The sequence below is a fragment of the Cryptotermes secundus genome, unplaced genomic scaffold (assembly GCF_002891405.2).
Source record: "Cryptotermes secundus unplaced genomic scaffold, Csec_1.0 scaffold60, whole genome shotgun sequence".
NCBI classification, from domain to species: Eukaryota; Metazoa; Arthropoda; class Insecta; order Blattodea; family Kalotermitidae; genus Cryptotermes; species Cryptotermes secundus.
Window position 1 is genome coordinate 1055869 of NW_019731568.1, and position 20753 is coordinate 1076621.

Sequence of the window (20753 nt, forward strand, 5' to 3'; positions counted from 1 at the left end):
AAACGACATAATTTGAATGATTTTATGCAGCGGGATGCTAAATTGCAACATTACTGCAAGGCTTTGTTAAAACCGCATGAATCATTGCTGCGTTGACATTTAGGAATTAGAGAGTGAGTGGTAATAACCTCATAGGGCATTTCGTAAGCCATGGACTCTGACCCTTTATGACCAATGCTTGCATTGGCACCTACTTTTCATAATCTGTGCCATTTAATCAACTAACTGGATTTTGCTTCAAACACTTTCCTAACTGAAAGCACGAACCAACAGCACATCACATCATAATGTGACATGACGCCTGAAAGTCGCAATAATGGAGCCAGAGTGTAAGTCCACTGCTAGCCAAATGCTCGCCAAACACACGTTTCCGCTGCAAGTAATAGCCACGGAATAATACATTACTGGGTAACGGTTCAGTAAGCATATTTAGTGGCAACGGAGCAGAATAATACGGACTGTTCGAGATGTGATCTATATTCGGTTCTCCTGGAAATTACTTTATTCTTGAGAGTGAGCAGTGAGTTGTCGTTCGGCATTTGGTTTTCAACATTCGTAATGGAGTTCAATAATTCAGTCGGAAGAGAATTCAGAAGTTTAGTGTTCTGCTGTGGAGTGTTAACCAGCGGACAACTGAAGTTGAAGAAGTGACCGACTCCTGTATCAGAACCAAGGCTGTCACGCAGAAGAGAAGACACTGGTAGTCCAGTAAGGAATGGAGCGAGTCTTAGACAGCCATTGATTGTGAGCTGTTATAATTAGTTACAGTGGTAATAGGAGTGCCATTAAATCCAATCGTCCAATCCAGATCCAGTTATATTCGTCACGCAAACCCCTCATACGTGACAATATCACCACAAATTATGGCGGATAAACGCATTGCTGAGGGAAGGTGGCTCGGAACACAAGGTCGGGCAGAATATTTCGACATAAAGCAACAGGCAGACTCAGAACACTGGATAGACAGGAGAGTATGTACTTAGCAGAAGAGATATAGGGATGGGTAGGGACTGAAGTACACGTAGGAAGAGAAACGGAGAGATGAAGCACATTCAGACAACGGACATGTGGAAAGTTCACGGATGGAAAAATGGAAGAATGGACGGCTGGAAGATGGGATGTAGGAATGGATGTATGGAAGATCATCTCCATGTTATATACTTATAACGTCGAATTGTTAGAGCAGTCTTATCAAGAACATATGTACAAGACACATAGCCTCTGTGGGGATAGAGGAAGCCTCATGGAAGGAAGGCATAGGCGTAAATGTGAAAATATTATTAACGTTAATCTTTTAGAAATATTACAGATACTAAAAGTAGATGGAACTTGCGCAAAGTAAAGTTAATAGTGATCTCCATTCGTTAGGGTTAAGAACTTAAAATGTCATTAAGAGCTGGAATGTCGTGAAATGCAAATAATACAGTTCCTTGGGAAAGACTGTATTGCACAGCAACTTGATCATTAAAAGCTCAAAATTGTCAAATTTAAGTGCAGTTAATTATTAACGACTTAAAACTATCACATGCATGTTCTTCTTCCATTCATAAATGCTGTAGCGCGTAAACCCATTACTAGTAACAACCGCGAATCCACACGCAACACTAGAGGAATTGTTGGAAACAGTGTTTCTGCGAGATCCGTGCCAAGGTGTTATAAGCAAAAGAGACTGGAGCAATAAGTCAGGAGCCGTACGAGGCAACGGAAAGGGAAATTTAGAATTTGAAACAGTAAAATATGGTCACGAGTATCACGGAACTGGGATCTTAAAATGACTGCACTGGCAAGGGCCAAGAGCAATTGTAAATGACAGACCCGTCCTCTCGTCAGAGAAAGCGCCCCACATCAACAAACTCGAAACTGCCTGACAGTAATAAAAATCTGGCCGTAGGCCCCAAATGGGTGCTTTATTCCAAGACAGACTGGTCAACTGACCGTCGNATCAGGAGCCGTACGAGGCAACGGAAAGGGAAATTTCGAATTTGAAACAGTAAAATATGGTCACGAGTACCACGGAACTGGGATCCTAGAATGACTGCACTGGCAAGGGCCAAGAGCAATTGTAAATGACAGACCCGTCCTCTCGTCAGAGAAAGCGCCCCACATCAGCAAACTCGAAACTGCCTGACAGTAATAAAAATCTGGCCGTAGGCCCCAAATGGGTGCTTTATTCCAAGACAGACTGGTCAACTGACCGTCGATTGTAATATAAGACTCAGAAATAAGTCAGTCAGGCTGTGAAGCGAAGACTAGGAGGTTGGTGTGTGATGGCCGTCAGCCTGGGAGTTAGCCAGTTAGGGCAAGAGTCCAGTCGCGGAATGGTAGCCAGCCGGCAACGGCGTTACTGCGGAACTGAAGAATCTCCACTGTTAAAGCTATTACCAGGAAACGACTAGTGGAGACTGTAACAGAAGGAGAACACTACTGAATGTGCAAATCAGTGAGACTGTTGTAATTACTTGTTATAATTTGAGTGTATAAGTAGACAAGAAATCGCATCACCAGTCCAAATCCGGTCTATAGTCACTCATACACGTGACTTACATTTACTCCACATATGTGACCTGATATTAGTTCCATTTAAGAACAGTTGTTCACAAAATACATTGTCACGATTTTAGTGTAACTATAGACGGTGTTTGAACTGATGGTCGGAGTTATTGGATTCTTTGATATACAACGAGTGACTACAATTTACAGTTCACGGTTACACACTTACACTAGTGTCCACAATTACGTCTTCAATGCCGTTGATTGGTAGCTGCTTCCAACGGCGGACGTTCCTCTTCCTCTGGATTCCCGAAATGTCCCCGGCCTCAGCTACCAGCTTCTAACAGCAACAGCTCACAACGACTGAACACTAGCTCAAGCTCCTAACTTGCCCTGCATATAACATCTCGACACGGGCCTCGTGTGAAACAGTTCTCTGTTTCAGTGCAATTGTTGCCGTGGAACTGTTGTGTTCATGTTGGTTTGAGGAGTCTTTACTTAGCAACGGCTGTTGTATAGTTGCTTATTTCATGGTCGTTGCTAGTAGCGGGTCTACATGACACAAAATTGAAGCCTTTAAGGAAAAAGTAAAGCTATCCCTGTAACAGGCTGTAAAGGCCTTCACCCCCCTTGAAGATTCTTGGTACTCATTTCTGTTAGAGGTTGAGTCGACCTCAGAAATTAAAGCCCTTATCAAAACGGAATGCGTAATCTTTCATAACAGTTTTCCAAGTCACTTGGTGCTTCTGTTGCTTAGTATCTGAAGTTAAAATACTCAGATACAACGCCATCACTGAAACTGACGACAGGCAACATTCCCTGGTGCGCATTCTGTTAAGGAAACGCAAAACTTTAGCAGGGGAAGGCTTTGTTTGAATCACATTGGCTCGCTAAGCAGGAGATAAGCCAGGCGTTCCGAATCATTACTATTATTCTCGCCAACTTCCATAGAGCCGCTTGTAAGGCGACTTTGAATTCAGCTGTGAAGATCTCTCGTGGTTCTAACATTCGGTCATGCTCCGAGACTCTACCTCAGTCTGTTAAGAGCATACGTCTATGTGATAACCCAATGGCTTTAAAATGCGGTTGAAATATGACTGTAACATGTGGTCAAGTTTGAAGCCGATTTAAGGATCAACACATTTCATTCAAGGTACGAGATATCGCCCTTATGAGCTTTAACCATTTTGTTTGATAACGTGTGTCTTTGTCTCCTAAGATTTCAAGCTCAGTAACTACTTGTGATTTTGCGACAACAGGAATATATGTTTCCGTGGAAATATTTTTAAAATAAAGACGCTTATCCAGTAAAGATAATTAGAAGGAGCCAACTATATTTTCTAAACCATTTGTCTTGGTCTGCCCTTTACGCTAACGCTTCTTTAATTACAATCTACCTATAAGACCCTGCATGGCTCATGCCTATCTTACATTTGTTATTCCGGGCGGGTTACTGCGCACATTACAGCATGAAGAACAAAGTATGACGGATGTCTGTGAACAGACGTTGTAACAAATGAGATTATTTAGATAATGAACGGTTCTATGTAAGATTTGAGGTTTTCGTGGCGGTGGCTATGAAGAAAGCAGTCTTCTGGGATATGGCGTAGTGTAGATATTGTGTTAACCGACGTTTCATAGGAACGTATCGCCTCCATCTTCAAGGTAGAAGAAAAAAGAAGGAAATCAGAAGGCGAAGAACCAGCGTGAGCAGGTGCAACTAGACTAATGTCGAGAATGAACGGTTCTACTTTACCGACTGAGCCAATAATTATTGTAACAACAAACGAGTTGTATAAAGGTTCAATAAAGTCCATCATCAAATCCAAAACCAGTCTTATAATCACGCAAATCCCGGATACGTGACAATATTAAAACTATGTGATCGCTCTTCTGAAATTTGATACGAACATCATGTCATGTAAGACTTTCCTGCATTAATATAAATTCTGCTTGACCAACATGCCTCAAATTTGATATGTATAATGTATCATATGTGACGTACTCCCTTCTCATTCGAGACTATAATTCATCGATTAGTCTGAAAGAATGATAGTAAATCATGTAATGTGACAGCGACCAAATTTCTTAGTTCTTTGAGAATCTTCGATGAGAGCAACATGGTCCCAAGGGACTGGGACCTGAGAAAGACTGCGCTGGCTAGGGCCAGCAGCATATACAAAAGACAGACCCGTCATCTCGTCAGAGAGGGCGCCCCACAGAAAAAAAAAGACCGTAACTGTCAAACGGTAATAATTAATATCCGACCAAGACTTAATGACTGACTGACTGGCTGGCTGACTGTCAGTCGCAATGTGACCTTGACTTTGACTTTGAAATAATGTGTAGCGAGTTTGTGTGTTCCAATTACTACAAGCAGCAGGATTGTTTTTATATTGGCAGTCTTAAGCCAGCGACCTTCAATTGTTCAATTTCATCTGTATATTCTGTGCAACTACAATAAATATTTATATATCAGTTTAATACATGGTTGTCTCTACATACATACATACATACGACAACCCAAATCTGTACGCGATACCTCCTTGTATTTTTTACACTTGTTCGACATTTTTTATTTATTCTAGCACACATGTTCATAATTTAAGGAATCCTAGATTTGATCTTGACCACTGTATTCAAAAATAAAAACAGAATAAAGACTTTCATAAAGCAGATGGTCACTGTTGTGTTTCTCTCTTTTGAAGTTAAAATCTACGTGAGGATGTGCCTGGAATATCCCCGTCCTCTGTTATGTAATACGCCATCTTTCTGAAAGCCGTGTAGTATGTAATGTGTCTCATATAACCGTGTTGGTTTACGTGCACTCAGGTTTATCTCTCGGCGCGTAATTCGTCTGCTCAGAGTTCCGCTCTTGTGTCGTTCCTCTCTGTCCCAGCTCATGACCGGCCATTCGAACACCGTGACAAATGATATTCTGTCATCGAAACAACGTGAATTCTTTTCAGGTTCAAGTGAGCGGATATACCGCACATGTGTTCTGCTGTTATCCGTACTGACTGCCTAATCGCACTGTGGTACAATTACGGGAGAATTGAGAGTTGCTTGGGAACTTTCATATTTCTCTCGGAAAATAGGAAGGAATAAGCAATTTTGAAGAACCGTACCTATAATGTAAAACAATATTGCAATTGATCCTATAAAAGTAATTGTTGTAGTTGTTAATCGTATTTAGTTTGTATTCATTGTGGTAGGATGTCCTTATTGTTGTGTTTTGTGTATTGTGTTTTGTTTGAACGTGTTGTCACTTAGTGTAATCACTTGTCTGTTGTGTCCTATTGTGTACTACTGCCACCGGGCTAAAACCCAATTGCAGTATAATAAATTATATATATATATATAAGTAGTGTTACGCAACAAGACTGTCCGAAATTAAGCTGGTTGAAGATAGAGCACATTCGATGAGGATTTTGTAAAGGGTGATAAATCTTCTGGTGCCTCAAGACAGTGAATTTCTTGACAGCAAAATAACATGACAAGAAAGACGTTGTGCTATGTTGTGTGTTAGTATCAATTTCGGAGAGCTTTCAGCGTCAGACTAGACAAATCTATTGCACTTATTCTGGATCAGCTGCAAAGGGTGTTTGGATTTGTGTTCTGCTTCACAGTACAAAACGGTATCTGCCAGTAATAACAGAAGAAACAATTATGTTTTTCAGTTAGGAGTTTCTGTGTCCTGACCGATAGGAGAACTAGGAATTTTCCGAAAGCAGGTAGGAAATGTAACCGTTGACCTGTGCTGCTCAGTTTTACTCAGTCAAGCAGTAAAGTCATTATTTAAGTCGGTTCGTGGTGTCAAAAAACTGTTAAGTACAGCATACGAAGAATCTAGTTACTAGGTTTGTTAATGAGAAAGCTGTTTTAGTTTTCAGTCTATTCGATCCGTTCAGAAAACGAAAGAAGGACAAGAAGGGAGTTACAGTTTTTTTTGTGTTGAGATACTTTTCCGGAATTTCACAACAAAAACTGAGGAAAATCATCAAGATACGGTCTTAATCAGAAGGTCAGTACCGGGTGGTATTCAAGGCAAATATTTTATGGTTGAAAATATTTCAGCATATCATTCGAGCCCAGCATGAAAACAATGCTCGTTTTCTGGTACTGAATACATCATTCAAAATTATTCCAGCTTTGTTAATATAAGTTCCGTATAAAATGAAAAATAACACAATAAAAATAATCTTGCAGTTAATGATAATCCGTGAGAAATTATTGTAATGAGATCACAAGGAGTCTTCATGGTGGGGGAATGGGAAGAAATACCAAAATGCCTACGGCGGAAACTTCAACATTATAAGAGCGTTCAAACGTAACTGATTCAATGTTCTACCGGAACAAACTATTTATTACAGCATGTTTTTAAAAATGTGATACTTTTGTGTAGAGCATAAAATAGCAACGGACCTGTGACGATCACGGAAATGTTGGCATGTTGATATCGGTCACTGATGAAAAATTTTGGCTGGGAACACGAAACTTGATATGATTGGAGACTGTAATTATTGTCACAAATACATGTACAGGGGGTTGACAAATAATGGAAATACTAGGAAACTGAGGAATAGAATTTATTTCTGTTGGCTACATTGAAGACTTCTGGGAATGCGTATAGGATATTGGTGGGAAAGCCAGAAGGAAAGATACAACAGGGCAGACCAGGGCGTAGGTGGGTGGACAATATTAGAATGGATCTTAGAGAGATAGGAGGGGATTGTATGGATGGAATAGATCTGGCTCAGGACAGGGACCAGTGGAGGGCTCATGTGAACACGGTAATGAACCTTCGGGTTCAATAAAATGCTGGGATATTCCTGAGTAGCTGCAGAATTGACGGCTCCTCCAGAAGGGCTCAGCTCCACGAGTAAGTAAGTAAGTATATTGAAGAATTCAGTTGGCAACACTGAAAGTTCTTCTTACTAAATGAAAACTTCACTACATCCGGATGTCTCTTATGTAGATGTACGTGTAGATCAAACATCGCTGATGAATAATTAACATCCTAGTTTCGTACTCAGGAAGTCCTCCCTTTGTTCTTCTTCATTTGTGGGTTGCTTTACGGCGCCTGCATAAATTTGGCTGCACAGTATAGAACTGAAGGCTGGCAGATGATTTGCGAAGGATTTGGACGGAAGTGGCCGAGGCTGAATCGAAGCACTATAGCAGCATTTTCATTGTGCCAGCCGACATTCCAAAACAGCACATCCCAAATAGAAATCTACAGTTTTACCACCACGCCAAACTTTCGATGATTTGTATCTGGTTCCGGTTATCCCGACTGGGAATTTCCTTTTTTTTTTTATTAGTTTCGTCAAGAAATTTCTGAGAAAGAAGCTCAAATGTTAGCCACTAAAGCTTCCTTTAATATTTACCATACACTCATCTTCACATTCGATTATTATACAAGACTACTAGGATAACATCGTTAAGTATTCAGAGAAGAAATCGCCCTACAACTGTTCTGTAAGAGTTTAGGTTCTCACAACGGCAACTGTCAACGTTGCTGTCTCTGGAGATGTCACATCATGTAACCTGGTAGTTGCAGATATTTAGGAGGACTATACTGTGTCCAAATTCAGGGCAGAAACATATTCATATTCCATGAAGATGGAGGCTGTGTGTTCCTTCGAAACATGGATAAATATCTACCATACTATACAACTTCTCTATTCGAAAACCAGCGATCTTTGTCTAATTACTTACATCTGAATGAGACGAACGTTCTTAAATTTATGGCAGAGGATATTCCTTGAAAACTTAAGAGTTACTCTGTTAGTCAAGTAATCCTCCCTTATATGGAACCCGGAAGTATTTTAACCCCATAATTGAAATAATCTGAGCCAGTTCAAGCACATCAAAACCTTCTTAACCTATTTTCCTAAAATCCATTGTAACACTGTTGTCTCGTCTTCACGTATACCTTCCACGTAGCCTCTTTCCGTATGACTCCAATTAAAATTTTGTATGATTTCTCATTTGATGTATAGTTGTTACTAAGTCCTCCGTTCTGGCCTTGCTTGATAAAACTGTTCTAACGAAATCCAGTGAGGACTCTTCACAATTTTACTTCTATAAAATAATGTTAGTGGTGCACTTATGATTAGGCAGATGAATGCGTAAACAGCTACGAATATTTCACTTCCAGAAGCTTGTAAAGGTTTCCAGTACAACGGGAAACGAGCAGGAACCTTTTAAGCCAGTAAAGCTCGGAACAAACAGTGACAGTGACAGTGACAGTGACAGTGACAATGCGAATGACAAGGAAGAAGAAGAGTTTAAAGTTATTATCCTTCAAGTAAAGAAGTTTAATTCATGGTGACGTATGGGGAGGGGATTCACGTTCATGAATTTGTAGGAAAAGGAATCCTCTATCTTCCCCAAGTATGCTCCTGTTTTCAGGACAACTAGAGGCTCTCGATAACATACTCAAAAAGGACGACTAAATTTGATTGATGTTATTTGGCACGAAGTGTAAATTAATGTTAATTGCACATAAAGCCCTATTTTCTGTAGCGTATCGGGCCATAAATATCAATACTACAGGTCAATTTATTGCATGAAAGTGATCCAGGTTCTGAGCAGCGCTCATTAGCCAGGTGTTCATGGAAATAATTTAATTGGCCCGTTCTGAGACCCGCCCAGACACCTATGCAATGAGTACCAGAGGCTGTTTCCGCGGAGGTAAGACAGCAGGAGCGTCAAGCTTAACACTCACTTCCATCTAGTGCCCAGCAGAAAAATAGTGGAGTTATATCTCCACTGCTCCATATGTCAGGGGTAACTGCATCTTTTACTTAGTGAATTTTATGGAACATTGCGGTAAGAGCCCTGCAATTTTCATTTTTCAACTTGCTACTCTGTGCTTCTCGCGGAGTCTTCCTGACCTAATTAACCTCACATTACGTTTTTTTTTTTTTTCTGTTCACCTATTTCCAGTTTCCTACCATGGACTTAATAGAAAGATACCCGAAGATAATATTAAATATACTCCGTGCACTTACATGTACGTGCAAGTGCCAAGGCTGTTAAAGCAATATAAGCACAGTGATAGAGCCTTCGGATGTGATTCGACTGTTCCTCATTATCAGCCATTTTCAATCGCATGGATAATAATTCGGTTTCCAAGTTTGAATGTTATTCTCACTTTAAAATTCTTCTAATAATCAGTAAAACAAGACCGGTGTAATAGTTCCTTCCTATAAAGGTAGGTCCCTCTCATTTATTCCTGTTTTCATGAGGGTCAACTTAATTTGTGTTCGTGCGTCTGAGAAATTAAAACGCTTTATTGATAAAGGCGACAAATTTTCGCTACAACGAAGAAACACCAGCCAAACTCCCGAAATTCACCCATCAGCTTTTGTCAATAAGTCACCCATCACTCATTGATATAAAATAAGTTTCTTACTTTATTTTATTTTTTCTGTATTTATGCCACATTCCTTTTCAACTAGTGAAGTTAATTTCCAGTCAACTGCTGTTCTGTGTAATAAAATCATACATAATGTCACGTGTTGGATATGTCACGCGACAAATAAATTCACGTAGCACTCGCATTCAACGATTATTTATTGAACTCCTTTATCTACACTTACTTAGAGTCAGGAATACAATCACTATCCCTTAAACCGCACTCTGCAGCGGCTATCTTCCAAGTGCCTCTGACCGTGGCTGGATCTCAACTGTCTTCATCGGCGGCTATCGCAAGACTGTCTCGCTACCGCGTCACAATATTGTATTTCCATTCTCTACGTTTTGTTTATATGTATATGTAGATTATCACAAGTTTGTCTAATTGCAGTCTTTAAATAAATTGGAAATTAATTTTTATTTAATTAATATTCTCTTAGAAGAATGGTTTTATTTAGTACAACGAGCATTTTGAGCATTTATATATAGGCTTATGGTAGCCACATTGCAGCAAGAGGGTTTGAACTCGGACTTTACCTCATAGCGAGACTGAAGAAGACGCATTTCCTGGTTGAGACGCCTTCCAGACGCTCATCAATCCTCCTAAAAGAAATAAAATATACATTAAAAAACTACACATTGTCAAACCAACCAAATATTTTAAAAACATTTCTTACATCACAGTAAAAATGTTTTGAAGCCTTAGCAGAAGCAGCTTCAGGACAAGTCTCAAGCTACGAAAACGTTCAGCTATTGCGTATTGCTTTTAATATTACTGACGTTTGGGTAGGAACTAAGATTGGCGAACTATAACTGAGTCAACACGTGAGGATAGGGAACAAGAAGTGTAAATTTTATTAATCTAATTTTTCTAATTTTACATGTACTTCTACTCGAATGTTTGTAGCATATTTTCCTTGTTAAAAAATAAAAGTATGCATATTAGATCTTCATTCTGTCTGTGTGTCTGTATATTCCCCCTATTAACTTTTGAATGCCTGAACCCATCTTTATGAAACCTGGTACGTTTATCACGGCATCTGAGACCGTCTCAATGGTGTACTTCACAAATCCCTCCTATGTCTGTGTGTCTGTATGTGTGTTCCTCTTATTGTTACAAATTAATAGCTCGGAATACAATTTCCCGCGGCAAAGATGAATTGATGGAATTGCTGTTTTCTATGCGGATCGTGTCTAAACAAGGAAATCTTCTTTACAATGTTTACACAGAAATTCAACTAAGAAAAATTTCATTAGATGAGTGTATTAACCATTTCAATGATTCCCAATCTGTTCTAGATCAAGGACAAGACAAAAGAGCAGCGGAAATTTATCAGTGTTAAGCCATCTCATGTTCTATAGCACACATAATAATAAACAAATTTAATTATTACTGCCACTTACAATCACCCACATCCTACATTATAAACTACAAATTCAGTGTGAGGGTATATAGAATAATTTTTGTTACAGAAATATTTTATTATGAGGTCACGTTATAATTATGAAACGTAATTTATTTTTCTAATGGAACTCCTGAGAAGGTTTCTGAGAAGAGATTAATTATGTGTAAGAAGAAATACAGAAAGGATGAATAAAACGGCATAGCGAGGAATTTCATAAAGTGCGTTCCTCACGAAATACTAGTAGAATGACCAACTGAAGGAGATGATAAGGCGGGACGTCTAGCACGCATGAGACATGATAAATACATACAAAATTTTGGTCGTGAAACCTTAAGGGGAAGTACATATTGGAATGCGTATGTGTGGACTGGGGGATGATGTTGATATGTACAATAAAGAAAACTGGGTGGAGTGTGGGCTGAACGGATTTGACAAAGAAAGGGCATCAGTGCTGGCCTCTTATGAATAAGGGAAGGGATTTTCGAGGAATATGCTGTATTAGTTACGTAAAAAGGTATCTGCATTAGTTAAATCAGTGAGTGTCTTGTGCAGGCGCGACTCATTACTCGCGAAGTAAACAGGACCATAATCGTGATAATCGCTAGCCGTATGTGTTAATATATTTAGCTAGCTCGAAGTGCAGTTCTAATTATTTCATAATGAAGCTAAGACAATTATGAGCGACACTGATTCGCGGAAAATCGTTTGGGAAATATCACGTGTTTCTAGTTGATATCCACTCCACTTGAGAAGTTTCTTCTTCTTACGGAACTCGAAAATTCACTGTCGTGCTCGCCAGAGGACACAATTGGATTCTATTTCGAACCATTTGATATCAGCGTACCTCTTCAAACGTCATCTCTTTCAGGTAAAATACAAAGGTGTCCCTGCACTTAATTAAGTACTGTGGTATGAAGGCATATGGGAGAATTGAGGTATTGATCCATGTATTTTTATCTCCATATTAGGTGGAGATGAGTGGTCAGTTTCACGCAATGGTCATTTAAATCCCACTGAAAGAATGCCAGGTGCCTACAAGGTAGAAAGTTGGGTGATCTCCAGAGCTAGGCTGGATGTTGTGAAGAAGAGAAATATCTCTTGCCTTTGATGGGAATCGAAATCCGATTCCTCGGTTTACTACCCATAACCTAGTCCCGTCTACGTCTGGTTCTATGTAATGGTCTTTTCACTTGAGTATTTGGGTTAAAATTAAAAAATTACCAACTACATGTCTTGATTATCTAGAACTTCATGTTATTAAATCATATGATGTATGAAGTTGATCTAAATAATATCCACAGATTCGCTAATCACCTCAAGGCGAGTGCGCTTCGTTATTAAAATGACCAACTGGGTTATGCTCTTTCACGAAGTGATCGCTGTTTACTGTGGGAAACATACTCCACGCTGGAAAAATTTAGATTTTTCAAATGATAGAGGGAGTGGTATACACATAGTAATTACTGTTACTTAAATGGCTACTTTACATATTTAATTCCGTCTTTAATGAAACTTTGTTTACAATTTCTCCTTAATTTAAAACAATATTTATATTACAATTAAACTGCCACATGTTCCGTCCTTACTTGGTCATCCTCAGGCAACTGTTCACTTGTTTCAGTTACACTACATTAGTTCTCTCTCTCTCCTTCTCCATGGTTCTGCAGCCCCTTAGGACCTAGCCCGTCTTTTCAGTTTCTTAATCCTGTGCACAGCCTGTAGGACTCCTTGGACAGGGGATCAGCCCATCGCAAGGCCGCTACCTACACACATAACAATATAAACACAGAATAAACGCGGATAGACATCCATGTTTCTTGTGGGATTCGAACCAACGCTTCCAATGTTCGAGTGAGCGAATACAGCTCATGCCTTAGACCGTGCGACCACAGCTTTTCTTGCGTTAACTCTTCTTTGTGGCGCCCATGTTTTTGTGTTGGTTAATCGCCTGTTAATACCAGGCAAAGGAAATAAATTATGAAGCTCTCCGCTATATTAATTTACCATCCTGCTGCAGCCTCTTTCTTCTAGATAAATCTTCATGTAATTTTCTTAATGTTAACACATTAAAACTTTAATATGAAACAAAGGGAAACTTCAGAGGGGGAGAGAACCTCACTCATGAAGCCGTAGCAAAGTATTCCCATAGAGAAATTCTTGCATCCTACTTTATACTAACGTCGAAATACCGTTCCTTTGCATAATACTTTGATCATAAATAAAGCAATTTAAATAACCACACAAAGCACTAAATTAGCCCGCGGCAATAAGGCAAAATAACGTGAAGCGAGACGTCCTACTCACGGTCGACATTTTAACAGATGCCCCCTGTTAAGCTGAACTGGCTTGTTAATGTGGCAAGGAAGCAGTGGGGAAAAATTTCTCAGGCATCATCTGGATGAAATATATACAAGGTATTTTGGGCATTAGCTCGGGTTAAGGCTCAGGGTTTCATTACATAAAAGATGAAATCTAGCTATAAAATGGGGCGATTATGCAAGATTTGGGGTTCTCACAGAGGGGGTGATGAAGAGTTTTATCTTCTGAGGTATAACGCTGTGTAGTCCATTAAAATTTAACCGATGTTTCGGAGGAATATGTTGTCTCCCTCTTCTGAATCTTAAGTTCTGCTTGCTGCCGTGATTCATGCTAGTTTCTTGCTTATTCTTCGAACCTGAAGATGAAGGTGATATATTTCTCCGGAATGTCCGTTGATTTTCAACGGAATATAGGGCATTACATCCTGGAAACCGATTTTAACACGCTTATGTACGTTTTACAGACTAACTGGTCACCTAACTAGCACGTGTGTCCTATTAGGAGCATTCCATCATTTGCCTTGAGGACTGAGAATAACCAGGAAAACAGACTCATTGGTAGGCAATGACTCAGTAAACACATCTCGTAGCAACTAATAGGCAACAATAGAGGACATCCGTTGCTAGAAAATTGGTGTGTTTTCTGTGTAGTTCGACCCGAGAAGCCAACCATAACTGACAGTTCAGTTGGAGTAATGGATTAGTGTAGTGCGGTCAGAAGTCGAGTGTGTCCAGTCCAAGACAATGATTTGTGAAGTGTTGTAACAAGTTATATAAAGGTCCAATAAATTCGATCATGAAATCCAAAACCCTGTTCTATAAGTCACACAAACCTTTGATATGTGACAATATCATGACAGCGGGTACTCGAGCTGAAGTTCGTAAACGAAATGTGCCATAATTACTCTGCACAGCTTCATTCGACTACTTCTGGACTCGATACGCCCCTGCTTCATCATACCAGACAGCATTTCAGTACATTGTATAAATTGTGCTTTTTCACTCAAGGGTCGCACAGACAGACATACCGAAGATAATGACGGCCTGATATATGCAAAAATGTGCTGTGGGAATAGACCCACGTGAACAATCGCCGTCGAATGGTTAGTTTACTTGTATTTGGGGGTTCCCCAATACGCTTCTCGTCCCAGAGACCGATCATCCTGCGGATTCTCATCATTTTCCTCAGTTACTCCAGGAGAGTTCTGTAACAGTACCGTACGTAAACTTCAGAGATCATTCAAGATCACCCTGCCACCTGGCGCTATACCTTTGCCCTTGACCGGTGTAGAAATGGCGGTTTTGTTGCCAACTGCTTCTGTTCAATTGCAGCTCTTCGTACTGTTATCATATTAGCCCTTTGCTAGAAATTTCTTGCCCTACCCTATAACTCATGCAGTTGAAAAACGTCATTAATAACTAAAAACTAATCACGGTTACTGCAATCAAAAGTTATGTACCATATGCACGTCCAAAATGTCATTAAGTAAAGTTCGCCTTAATTTGAATTAAAATGACTTATGAATGTTAATAGTCGTGAAGTGAAAGTTTCACTTGTCAATCACTGAGGCTGCGCTGTCTAAAGCATGAACTGTCCTCTCTCGCTAGGACGCTGGGATCATGGGTTCAAATCCCACCAAAGGAATGAATATCTGTGTGTGTGTGTTTATGCTGTGTATGTTGTCTTGTGTTTAGGTAAGCAGCCTTCCGACGTGCTGATCACTCGTCCAGGGAGTCCCACCGTCTGTATAAAAAATATTATGGAATTGAAGTTGAACCAAATTATTTTGATGGGGAACAGAATTAAGCTCTAAATCGAATCAGTTCGATACAGCTCATTGGTCTGTATTCATTACACAGAAGTGGATCTCATAGTTCGGGCGCTGCTATTTGCAGGATAACGCCTTGACACGAAGATACTGACAGGTGGTTTTTTGGATTTATTTTTGAAACGCGCCTGCAAACAGCTTAATTTATCTTAAATGGCCTCAGGCCGTTTCGTAGCATGTGTTGCCGTCTGTATGAATATCTTTGATTTCTCTATTACATTATCATTTTAAACGGATCTATGTTAACCGGGCTTTGTAGTTTTACTTGAAACTAATCAGTTTCCACTTAACATCACGAACCGGTTTATCTTACACGTATGTCAGGGAATCAATCTTCATCAACATTTGTTAAATATTCGGGTTACTTTACCGTCATAACCCCCGCTCCGCACCACAGCGAGTTACCGAGCAGGCATCCCACAGGACGCTGGCTGGACCACTGCGCCATCTGCCAAGGAAACCATGAAACGCTTCAAAGCGGATGCCATGTGCTGCCGAGCTGCGGAAGTTCAGCCACCAATGTATGTAGACCAATTGAAATAGGGCGCTACTGAATTGAGAGAACAATACATTCAAGAATTTGTTGCCGTCTTTTACTATTTATTGCTTTATTTAACGACGTTTTCTCAACTGAAAAAGTTACAGGCGACGATTTGCGAATCGCATATATGAAAGGGTCTGTAGGGAAGGTTTGGTGGCCTATGTTAAGGTATTACGCCAACGTATGCTTAGTAGGCATCATGTAATTCGCGAAAATATTCACCGAGATTACGCAGCCTCCAGCCTGGAATGAGACAAGGAACCACTCCGATTTTATTTTACGGAACAATAATATAGTTGGGCCGAAACAGCTTAGTTGCCATAGCTACGAACTACAAGCTGGACGCCCAATGTTCGATTCCAAGTGTGAGTAAGAGATGTTTATGTGCCCTACAGCATCCAGGTTGGCTTTTGGGCCCACTCAGGCTCATATCCAATGGGTACAAGGGATAAAACGGCGGAGTTGTGACGCTAGCTACTCACCTCCCTCTACTACTGCCCAGGTAAGGAATGGTGACGTTATACTTCCCCTGACCATACGTCTTTATGGTTTGGTGCTAAATTAGTTAAGCACAGAGACATATTTACCTATTTACATAGGAGTACCTACTATTAACACCACACCACACCACTCGGCGCACAGCCCTGAGTGAGCCTTGGCCTCCTCTACAACCGGTCTTCACTGCTCTCTATTCCTCATCTTCTCTATCCATTCTTTCACCTTCACCTTCATCTTCTTGAGGTCGTTCTCAAGATCGTCTAGCCATCTCATTCTGGGTCTTCCTTTTTTGTTTTAGAAAATAGCATTTCTTTAACATTATCTTTGACATTGCATTATCTTCCATTCTTTCGACATGTCCCAACCATCTTATTCTCTGTGACTTGATAAATCTTACTATATCTTCTCCTTTCAGTAATGCTCTTCAATGTATCTTATCCTCCATATATTATTTTCCATCACTGGTCCCTATATTTTGTGTATTATTTTTCTCTCGAACATTCTCAGTGCATTCTCTTTTGTTACTCTTAAGGTCCATACTTCCGCCCCGTACGTAGCAACAGGTCATATTAATATTTTGTATACTTGTAGAGGTATTGGACAGGAACCACGTCAGCGAGTGAAAGCCAATGCTTGCAGTTTCTGTCTTACGTCTCACTCAGTACTGACTACAACACAAAACATAGCACCTCCGGTCCTCTCCAAACTGAGGGCAAACCAAATACAAACTTTTACATTACGGATTGGAACTTGGTGTTAAAGACGCGGATTTCTTGTCTGAAAGAAATACCAGCTCGGGATGTAGTTTGTCGTCGCGAACTGGCTGAATACACAAGTCACAGAACTTATTGCGTCATGTGATTGCAAAGAACGGGCAACTTCGAGTCTGTACGGTCAGGCCTCTGTTCCAATAATTATCTTGTGTTTCTCGCATTCGCTTACGATGTTCCCATTTCTTATGCAAGACGCTGAAGAGACTTGCAGGGCTCAAACTTAAGGCCAAGTCCGACTGACCTATCGTAAACCTTTCTTTTGTTAATACTCAAAAGTAACTTTTGGTTTCCTATACATAAGAATTACGGGGGGGGGGTTGTTTTATTAACAGGAATCTTTGTTCTAGATATTTTCTAGCACCCGTTGACGGGCTTGTATTTCACGTGATGTTGAAGCAAAACACTTAGTGCTCTCGTGTATATTTATCTGGGTCCAACAAGGAATGAATCTTGCCAGAACCGCAACATAATATAGAAACTAAAGTTTTAATAGACCATAATTTTTCACAGTTAGAAGTCTGTGATGCAGCAATTTCTACAATTTGTACATTTTGACAGGTCATATGACAAGTTTATCCGGAGATAATATTCTTCGATATTCTTATTAGAACGGATATATAAAAACAAAAAGATGAAAATAAGAAAAACTGAAGCACATGAAATCCACATGTTGCTTACAGTTCAAATTCGTGATGTAAGAAAGGAGTTTGGTCAGCCCTGTGTGCTAGTAAGATTTATGGATCTGGAGTTTCGTGTAGGTCTATTTAATTTTGGCGGATACGTAATACAGATACAGCAAGCGAACAGTAACCTTCACCCTAACACTTTGCGGACCGCGCACCCTTTAAAAGGGTTTTCACTTTTAAACATGGCGGACCGTTACAGCTCTAGTCTACATTTTTATTATACTGTCACGTATTAGTGATTAGAAAAGGGTTTTGGAATAATAATTTTATTTATTGCACTTTTGTGAATTGTAATTACAAAATTATTTAAAAAAATATAACTGATTTACACACTCTGTAGATGACTTACATCACTCATAAAGTCTTCTGTTTACTAGTCGTTGGTAGATAGTAGCTGCTGACAACGACTTCTTTTGCTTTCGTGCTCACGTCTTTACTGACTGGCTACTGTCTCACAGCTCATTCAGCTGCAACTGTCCTGTAACTAAATAATTGATGAATGGCTGTTGACTTTCTGCCGGTCCTCGCCATCACAGCTGAAGCAGTTAGTTAGCTGCGGGACACTTGAAGTTGACAGTAGACAGTTGGAGTAATGAGTTAGTTGTTAGACAGCAGCCAGCAGGTAAGGACGTGAACATGAAAGTATAGGAATATTTATTATTAGGAAACGTTACCAGACAAGGACTGGCGAAGACAGCAAACTAAGAAGACTTAAGAGTACTGTAGTATAGTATATATAGCTGCGGGCCATATTGACTGAAGTTTTCGCAGCTTGATAATCTCTGAAAGTGAATGACGGGATACTCCTTTTCTCGGCATACGTCACAACCGCTTCCGTTTATGGGAAGGAAATTGCACACAGTGTCTTCTTTGTCTTTCCCAAAGAAATACCCTAATAATTATTACACATATTTCAAGACAACTTGGATTATAAAACGTAAGAACGGCCCTAGCTGGAATAGGGTTTGCATTGTTTTCACTTTCTAAATTTGTTGAAAAGAGAAGCTGAAAGATGCCTGGAGCATATAGCCTGAAATTAAAATCAAAGACTTTTTGTCATTATCCTTCGTCCAGTCTTATTTAAAGACGACGTTTCGGAGATTGGATTCTGACTTCGTCCTCAGGTAAAAATACTCGGTTGGGCCCTAATTGATAGAACCAGTCACTGTATCCGGACAGGACGCTGGATAATGTTCAAAATATGGTCACACACTTTTTCATTTTATTTAGCCTGAAGTTCCGAGATATTCTATTAATACATGCCTCGAGATTCGTGGAAAACGATCAGTTCGTGTCCAAGATAATGCATTAATCTAAATAGGCATAGGCAGAAACTTCAGTGATTGATTGGATGTTTGATTTTTTATATTTTCAGAGAGGAGCAATTATTAAACAACTTAGGTGAACAATTCAAGAAAAATGCAAATTATGTTGTAAAAATCAAAATTTATATTAGGAGAACTTTGGGATAACCGAACCAAAATGCAAGTGGGGCACATTTATGTAAATTGAGAAGAAAGAAAGAAAGAACGAAAGTAAGAAAGAAAGAAAGAAAGAAAGAAAGAAAGAAAGAAAGGAAGAAAACCAAGCAAAAGTAATTGTTAGTGAACAAGATAACAGCTGGCATCAATTAATGCGAATCCGTCTACCATTTAAACTGCGCTTGAACGAAGAAATCGTTTGTATGTACGGTGGCAGATTTATTCTCATGAGGTCATTAGCAGTACGGCGTTCTTTCTTGGTTATTTAGTGCCAAATCGGACAGATCATTATGCCATTTAACTCTAATTCACGAGACATTAAAGAGGAGAGATTTGAAGCCCTTTTCAGAGAACTTGACACTTACACACCTGCTGAATAGTTTAATTATAAAAAGGATGTCTGGAAGAACGAACACGATTGAGCAGCTCGCTAATGGTGTTCGGAACAAAGAACTCATCTTTTTAACTCCTAAGGGCTAATTCTTCAGAAGAAATATGCAACTGCCGATATTTCTCAGTCCAATTTATTTTCCTGCTTTCTTAACCTGCATAAAGATATATAACACAGACAAAGATGGCAAAATGAAGTCGAATGGGGGAAGTTGTCGGAAGTAATCAATTATGTTGTCCATCACTCCAGAGTTGTCACAATAGACATACCTATAATCCAATTATTTTGCCAGAAGTTCTCCAACAAGGCATTGTTAGCTAATTAGAGTAAGAGGCTATAGCCATTGCACCTTCTGAACGGACAAGTGGCATATGTGTCAACATATTTCACTGTATAGTAAGAGTAATATTGTCACGTAACCGGGGTTTCCGTGACAAATAACATGGGTTTCGGATTTGGTGATCGAATTTATTGGACCTTTATACAAACTGGTTAGAACAGTTCACAGATCATTATCTGACACACAGTCATTTTTTTTCTACTGGACACTCTCGACTTCAGACCACAATTCACTTCTCCACTACTCCGTTGTACTCTTCTGTATTCCGTCTCGCCTTCTAACTGTGCCATTTTATAACTCCTCGTCACGGACCCCACGGAAAACACCGTCTTCTCTTGTCAAGAGTGCGCGTTTATTTATCTAGCAATGGATGCCCTATTGTTGAGCTCTCAGACTTCGTGATGTGTTCACTGAGTCGTCTAACAATGGGTCTAAGCGTCACAATATTATTAAACACTTACAATGAAAATTATACATGACAAAGGTAAGATCAGATAATATAAAATTAGTTTTAAGTTTCGCACTAACTAAATTAGATCGCCTAATCTCTAAGTAATTTTAACTAAACAAGAAAG

The 20753-nt window shown here is 39.6% G+C and overlaps 1 protein-coding gene across 1 annotated transcript in view; it reads right to left on the reverse strand.

The window, feature by feature from the left end:
• LOC111867047 (protein TANC2) overlaps positions 1–20753 on the reverse strand; it is a 634194-nt gene that overhangs the window by 557110 nt on the left and 56331 nt on the right. Inside the window, exon 2 of the mRNA XM_023856516.2 lies at positions 10453–10518. The gene's annotated coding sequence lies outside the window, so the exon portion shown is untranslated. The remainder of the gene's footprint in view (positions 1–10452; positions 10519–20753) is intronic.